The following is an 8,275-nucleotide window of genomic DNA, read 5'->3' on the forward strand; positions in this document are numbered from 1 at the left end:
TTCAGCTGAGGAAAAAATTAGACAAACATCAGTTTGGAACGGGAAAGGGAATAGCTGGAAGATTGCTTGAGATCCCTTCCAGCCTTGTTGTTCTAATTTTATGATTTATTTTTTTAATAACTGCTGTAAGCACTCTTGTACAATGAGTTAGAATATGTCATTGTAAAAGGTTGTAACTTCAGTTACTGAAAAATCATTCTTTATTCCAAGTAAACATGTCAGCTTAATTTCCCTGTTCTGGATTGCATTTTCTTCTACAGAAGCATCTTCCTTTAAATGATACATGGTGAAGAAGTTCTTTGGCATTTTCCTGCCAACTTTTCCAGAAATACACCTATAGGTTAAAGAAAAAAACCAAAACACTTATGAGAACATACTGTCTGAAAGAGAGAAAAAATTAAGGCTTGAATTCTGTTGATATAGAAAGGAATCAAAATGTCTGACACTCACTCGCTCTCACTCAGCTTGACTTTATTTTGCAAATAGAAGACCTGCTTCTTGCCATCTCTGTTTCAAACATCTCCTTCAGGCTGACTCTTGGCTGTTCTTCATAGAAACTCTTTATTCTGTACATCCAAAGCTTCATTAGATTTCTGAAGGATATGAATGCCCTGATTCTTTTGCTTCTCTGAAACTCAAGCTGTACCTCAACCAAGACCATCAAGAGCTGCCTGAAAAGGCTTTGGAATTGATAGAATTTAAGCACATGCCTTAAAATATTTAGATAAATTGGCTACTTCCTATTTATTTGCTGTCTGACATGAAACTCATTACATTTTATCAAAACAAGATCGTTTAGGCTCCCACCTCCCTGCTTTTGTGCTGACAAAGAGTCAAACCCTAAAATTAGAGGCTGCTACATGAGTTTTGAGCAGGGAGGTGGTTGTGTGAGGCAGTTTGGAGGGGCAGGCACCTCTGTCAGACCCAAGCGTGCTTCTGCATGGCAGGGTATGCAAAAGAAATACGTGCTTAACTCATTTGAATGCAAACCAGTTGTTGGCAAAACATCTTCAGGGCATGGCTAGAAAAGGGGAAATGATTGATTGAAATAGGTTTCCAAGTCGTTTATCTAATCCAAAGTTATTTTCCACATCCTCTCCAATTGATGAAAAAACAACACAATGCACTGGAACCGTTTTGCTCTCCAAGGTGTGAGGTTATACAGGAATTACTGGTACTTTTTGGTGATTGGAAGTGTTTAGTTCTTGGCCCCCTGCCTCATAATACAGCCCGGGCTGGTACAAGCAGTTCTGCAAAACATATAATTTTACTTCACTTGTTTTAATGATCAGGAAACATATACTTTTAAACTGATCTCTACTGTGCAATTACAAATGTTTTGATGGAAATACTTTTTTTTAATTAGTTTCATTCCCATAATGACTCTAGTTAGAGTGTTTCATTAGTAAGCAAAAGAATTGCATTCTCTCATCAGGCTGTTTAGCTTTTAAAATCCAAATTCGTTTCTATTAAGAAACCAGATCAGAATTGATTATTTTAAAAAGATAAAAAGAAAATTCCTCAACTTTGGAGAAATTAGATCTATAACCAAGCTCTGTTTTCAGGTCAGTTACAATTTCATTGATAAACATATTCAAATGTTTCTGTTTAAAACGAAGCAAGTTGTCTGCATCTTGTGTGGCTTTCTCTGTTTTCTTGTGCTGGTGTGGTAGCAGCAAATGGAACAAAAACCTCCTCTGTGTGTGTGTGGCAGATGAGTCTAGAAACAAGAGGTTAAAATTATAGGTGAGACAGGATATTTATGCTATTAATCAAACTAGATTTATTTCAGCTAACTCGCAAAAGAATAGGATAAATCAGGCTGGATTTTGAAGCTTTAGGGTCATAAATGCTGTTGCAGACTCTTCTGGTCTTTTTTTTGAAAGGAACTTAATAACTGTTGAGGTTTTGGGGGGAGCTGGCTGTAAATTTGCAGGAATTTAGAGGTGGGGTATGCGCGAGTCGTTCCGTGGGAATGTCGCTGGCTGTCTCTGGCTGCAGATTGAGATGTTGTTGTGTAAATGAAACATCGGGTATTCATTTGCACAGAGGAGATTCAGTAATTACTGCACTCACACAGTAGATGACAGCTGTTATCATTCTGATGAAAAGAGCCCTAAATTAAAACCCTGTTGCTTTGCATAGATCCCTGTCAGAAACAAATGTTAATTTTCTGGGTTGGTCAACCTCCTTCCTCGAGTCCTCTGATAGGTATAAATAAGGTCCAGATCTTTCTTTCTCCTTTTTTTTGGTGTTCCCTGGCAGACTGAGAGGATAAATTCACAATGAAATTTTGCTAGATTTATACATGTATCTGGCATTAATATTTCAGCTAATACTGGGGCGTTTTGTGTACGTGCAAAGGCTAAAAACTACCTGGATCTTTTTTGTTTGTTTGCTTTGTAAAATGTGGTGCACTTGGAGAGGATAAAAGGTTAATATACCAGGATGCTTTTTTAGCACAGATGTCTGCAGAGTTAGAGCAGAGTCTGTCTGAGAATCAGACAACTTTGTCCCTCTTTCCAATTGCAGAACCGGGATTAACTTGGTGACATCTGTTTGGGTAATACACATTCAGGACGGGGAGGTGCTATTTGTACACCTTTGTTTCTTTGGAAGCCTTTCCCAATTATAGGAGATTAAAACCTTTTAATGTGTCATTATTTCAGGCTGGATGTCAACAGCCAAGCACTTCAGATAACGAGTTAAAAAACAAAAAAAAAAATGAACCCGTTGATAAGGCAGGTTTGACAGAGTAACTCCTCGTGCAGGAGGGTTTTAAGATCTATGGGAAAGCCCTGACACGTGCCCGTGCTGAGAAGGGACCTGGGGGCTGAGTGAGTGGCAAAGCTGAGCTTTCTCTGCGCTGGCTTAACCCCCAGTACAGGAACATCCCACTACTGTTAGAGACCACAAAATTCCACGTGACTTGTGCAGTAAATTTATCTAATTCTACCCACCAGTCACTCTTGATTTCTGCTGCAATTAATAACTCAGTGGTGTGACTTACAGCAGGTCTGTCACTGTTACCTTTACTTGGAATGACTTCTGTTTTACAAGAGCAAAATTCACCAAGAACAACATTTTTATTTATTAATTTTTTTCAAATCCTCCCCAGTTTATTGTAGTTGCTGTTGGTTTCCTTCCAAAGGTGCTGAATAAAAAGAGCTTGCATGGGGAAGGATGGATAGAGGGTGAAGCCCTGGATTACATGTGGGTTTCAAGGGACCTTATTCTGTGAAAATTAAGTAAAACACAGCCTGAAGTGCAGAAGGGAAACTTAAAACACTGAAGGTCCTGGGCCTTGGTGAGGAAAATTTGGATCAGCTTTGAGTTCTGAACTTTGTTCCCGTACTGGAAATTGTTCATAAAGCAAATACAAATCAGTGGATTGTCCCCCAGAAACAAAGCAATCTGATCAATTTAAGAATGTAAGATTCTTTATTAAGACAATGATAAATCGTTTAGAAAAAAATGCAGTACATGTCCCAAAGCAGAACAGCAACAATAAAAACCTCTCTTGAGCAAATATTGCAAAATATATAAATATAGTCAAATCCTCCATGTGAAATGGTTTGCTGCAAACTAACTTTTCTGCAATATTAGTGGTCCAGTAGTGAGTGAAACAGATTTCTGGTTTTCTGATGCAGAGAAATTTCTGCCTGGGATTTCACAGAAGCAAAAGTTTTGGCACTTAACAGAATCACAGTTTTGGTTTGGGTGGGTTTTTTTCCCTTTTGCCTAAAGCTGGAAGGATAGTGGGAATATTGCCTGTGGATGTCATTATTTTGGTGCCTGTATCATTTGCAAAGTCATTTCATCTCTGAAGTCTTTGGAGTTTTCATGTTGTATAGATTCTTCTTGACCACCTGGCTGAGAAAGGAAACGTGAGTTTAATGGGGTTTGTACTTTTAAAAGCTGGCTGGGCTGGAGATAAATGTTATAACTGTGAGGACTTGTAGCTTGTGAGAACCTCGCACATCCCTCCAGAGAGGGAGACACGGTGGTGTGTTGGTGCCTTTTAACTCAACTACAGGTCTGAAGTTAACTTGGGTTTCTAAGATTGAAAACTGCCAGAAGCCTTTTTTTTTTTTTTCCTCTTTCATTGTTCTCCTTTGGATGTATGAAACAAGTCAGGGCTCTCTCCAAACAGACACGCGTGCAGCTCTGCATCAGGCAGCTGTCTTTATTTTATTTAGTTTCTCTTCATGGCTGAGTTGTTTGCATGCTTTTTAAGAGGGCTGGTGGGAAGAGAGGAGAGGTCTGTTCTCCTTGCTGGCCCGGCTGTGATGGGGAGATTTCATGGAGAAGTAGGACATGCTGCTCCTCATTGCTGGGCTGTGCCTCAGGCCCTTGTGCAAGCACTTGCAATTTTGGTTTTTGTGAACACTCTAACTTCACAATTTCCTCAATGCTTCTGCCATTTATTTATGCCTGCCTTTTATTTATATTCATAGAAGTGCATGCAGACACAGAACTGAGGCTTACAAAAAGTTCAAGCCAATACTTGCCATTTTTTCGGAGATATTTTCACAACTCTAATATTCAAAGACTGCTTTTGCTAATTAAGTTTTCTTAATTATATGATTTGCAAGATTAAAAGGCCACTGCCAATATAAACCACATATTGCCCCTGAACTGTTAGATTATTAAATTGAATTTTTAAATTAATTTTTACTTGCCATGATTTGTATTCTGTTTGTTCTGTGCTATTTTAAGCTTGGATAATAAATATCATGTCAGTCTCGTATTCATTTGTGGACAATTCCAAGTTTTCAGTGCTACAGGGTAAGGGTTTGAAAGGCAACAGCACAATTTTTTTGTTTTGTTTCAAAGAATTGGTTTTTTTAATTCTGTTCATCTTACGCTTTACAGAAGGCTTTTATTTTTAAACAAAATAAAAAAACTAGGCTAAATATAAGTTGACAGCATCTCTCGAAATTATATTCTTGTTTATGACAGTGTAGAGGAGAGGCACAAAAAGTCAGAGGTCATTTTTTATATGCAGTAAATTCTCATATGCAAGAATGTCTGGATGTGTAAAGTGTCTGTACGAGACTTGAGTCATCTCTTCTTCTCTGATGGGATTTCTCAGGGCTATGGCTGTAAAAACTGCTTGTGATAAGAACATCTCCCTAGTAATGTGTTTTGCAACCCTGGCATGTCTCGTTTGAACCACCTCCTTCCCTGGCAGCGCCCACAGCTCCTCACAGACCACAAGTGGGTGACTGGACATGGAGAAGAAATCGTGGGGCAAAAGCAGGAGCTGAGCAGGGCCAGCTGTGGCAGGGGGGCCACGTGCAGGCCAAGCTCACACTGCTCAGTTGGGTGGAGATGGCAGAGCTGTGCTGGTGTAGGAATAGATGGGGCCTGGGCTGGGGCTTGTGGATGGAAGTGGTGGGAGCAATGAAGTTACAGCCACACCAAAGAACTCTGACAGAGCATAAGGCAGTTTGGCAGTGCTGCTTCATCACTCTGGCCCTTAAGTCAGTTGTGCCCATTCCTACTGGAAATAAACCCTTTGTTCCAGTAAGAGCTTGAATATCCAGTTGTGCTTAGGGATCTGTTTTTAGGGGATGAGTTGCCCTGTAGGCACATGCCAGTGTGGTTTGAGAGCTGCTGGGATTTGCCCTGAGTGCCCTTATCCCAGTGACAGAGGTGAGCAGGGCCAGGGCATGGGCAGAGCCTGCTGGAGGTGTCCTGGCTCAATCCTGTCTGTCAGCACTCAAAGCACTTGGTTGGTGTGATGTGGAAGTGAAAGCCCCAGAAAGATGCAGGGATAAAGTGAAGTGTTGCCTTCTGACCTACAGCAATTTCCCAGATGACATAAAATCCTTGTTGAAAGCAGTGGTGATCAGGGCAGGGAGCTCTGCCTTTAGGTCAAGAGCATAATATATTAATCTAATTTCAGTTTTGGCTCCTCTGTGCCTGCTACCTTCAGCAAGCTGAAAGAGTGCACACTTCATGGGGAGCAAAAACTTGCATAACACTAATTGTTAGCTTGTTGTGTAATGGAAGAAGGGTGAAACTCCTTGGCAAAATTGCTTTTTTTCTTTCTCCCTAAATTTCAGATACTGAGGGCCAGCACTGCAAGGTGCTATAGAGAGCTATACCAGATTATCAAGTGGTTAAACTGGTATAATAAACTCTGCTCTTACACTATAGAATTATTCCTGCCAGCAAGGGCAATGAAAAATATTGATTTTATGACCTAATAAATAGCTTATGTGATTATGAATTGCATATACTTTTTCTGATCCGTAGAATGTAGACCTTGTTGTGCATCCATGACTTTGGTGGATACTTGTCCAGGTGCAAAAGGCTGCTTGCACAAGTGTGGAATAGACTAAGGCCAATATATGCTCTGTGTTTGAAATGCAGATGCCTTTTGAGGAGAAAGCAGAGCTGAAGTCTGTTGAAACAGCAACAGTAGAGCCTGAAGAAGTAAAAATGTAAAGCAGGGAAAGTAGCATCTAACACCAATAATTTTCTTTTTTTTTTCTTCTTTTTTTTTTTGAGAGGGGGAATTAGACATGTAAGTGTCTCGAATTCAGAATTCATGGAGGGAAAACTAAGATTCTGGAGACTTATTGTTGCAGATAAATTCTTAAGAGAATACAAGGTTCCTGATTATTTGCCTCCTATATATAAAACTGAATGTTTCAAACAAAATGTCTTGAGCATATGCACATAGCCTTAGATGTTGTGGAAGGAAGATTTTTTTTTTTTTTTTCCTTTAGAGAAAATGGTCAATACTTTTGGCATCTGACAGAAACAAGATGTATTTAACAAAGCTTGAAATTGGTGAGATTGGGGAGCAGGCAGAGAAGCTTTTTTCAGTCCATGACTTCCTGAAACATCACATTGAAAGAAACCACACCATGTGTGAGCACATGCAGAGGGTGACAGTGCTGACATGCCATTGGCTTTAGACAGTCTTGATAAGGACCTTTCTCAGAGCCAAGACCAAGCCCCTTTCAGAAAGCTGCCTCTGTGATGCTGCTGTCCCAGTTTATGATTTTCCTTTCTTTTTTTCTTTTTTTTCCACTGCAAAATATCTTGGATTGAGGGATTGTCCTGATGATCTGTTCAGTGTTCCAAAGGGGCTGATTAATCTGAAAAACCCAACAAGACAGCTGAAACTGCTGCCAAAAACTGTCATCCGTTCTGCTTTCTCAACTGCCAGCTTTCTGTGCTCTTGCTGCAGAGACAGGTCTACTCTTAAAGATGCAGCTTGACATTTCCTAATGCAGCAGCAACAGGGTAAATGATGGGGGAGTGATTTAGGGGTCTATGAGTTTTGCCTTTATTCTGTCACTTCCCAGTAGTTGTGTTTTATCTCCTGAGGTAGCACAGGGCTCAGTACTGCTATTAATTCTTGTCTGCTGAATGCAATTAATCCACTGGCAAAGAGGATGGAAATCCTCTGGAGGGGAAAGTGGCCCTTGAAGGTCGACATGGAGCTTGTTTCTGTGCATCTCCCAGCATCACTGGTTCATGGTAGCAAGGAAGGTGAAATACTCCTGAGCTGCATTTCCTATACACTCACTTAAAGCAAATAATAATGATGCTTTATTTCTGCTGTGTGTGAATGCTGATGCTAAGCATGAGAAAAGGAGATTCCTTGGTCTTTGAAGGAAGGGGTTTTTGAGCCCTGGAAGGAGAAAGGTGGCCTAGCTATCCCTTGCCTGACCCACATTCTGTGATCCTCTCTTGTGCCTGGTGCCTATGGGGTTGGAAGGCAGGAGGTCCAGTCCCAAACTGGAGTTGTGGCACCTCCACACCAAGGTCTTATGGCTTTTCAGATGCCAAACCTGGGTGCCTTGCTGTGACTCCCTAAGGAAACTCTTCAGCTGTGGAATCATAAGTCAAAAGGAAAAAAAGTATTTTGAAAGTAAACTGGATAACTGCAATCAAAAGCTTGAGGGAGTGTTTAATGGGGCCATTAATAAATGACTCAGGCAGCCAATGGGACATAGCCTTTGGTCTCATGCCTTGCAATGCTCCAGAGGCACTGTAATGAACACATAAAACGTGCCCCATCAAGCCTTAGTGCTTTAGCACAAAACACTCCTGAATTTAATGTATGGTGGAGGGTGAAGTGGTGCCTCTAGTAAACATCTAGGGCAACTAGTGCTGAGAAAGAATCTGTCTTCTAATAAGGTTTTTAATAAGGAGATCTTCAACTACTTTCAGAATTTTTAGGAATACCCAAGTGTTCTGGGTAAAGGAGAGGAACAACCTTCAGAACTTTAACTTGTCAGCAAACCTCTGT

Source organism: Lepidothrix coronata, unplaced genomic scaffold (assembly GCF_001604755.1).
Source record: "Lepidothrix coronata isolate B3197 unplaced genomic scaffold, Lepidothrix_coronata-1.0 Scaffold49, whole genome shotgun sequence".
Taxonomy (NCBI): Eukaryota; Metazoa; Chordata; class Aves; order Passeriformes; family Pipridae; genus Lepidothrix; species Lepidothrix coronata.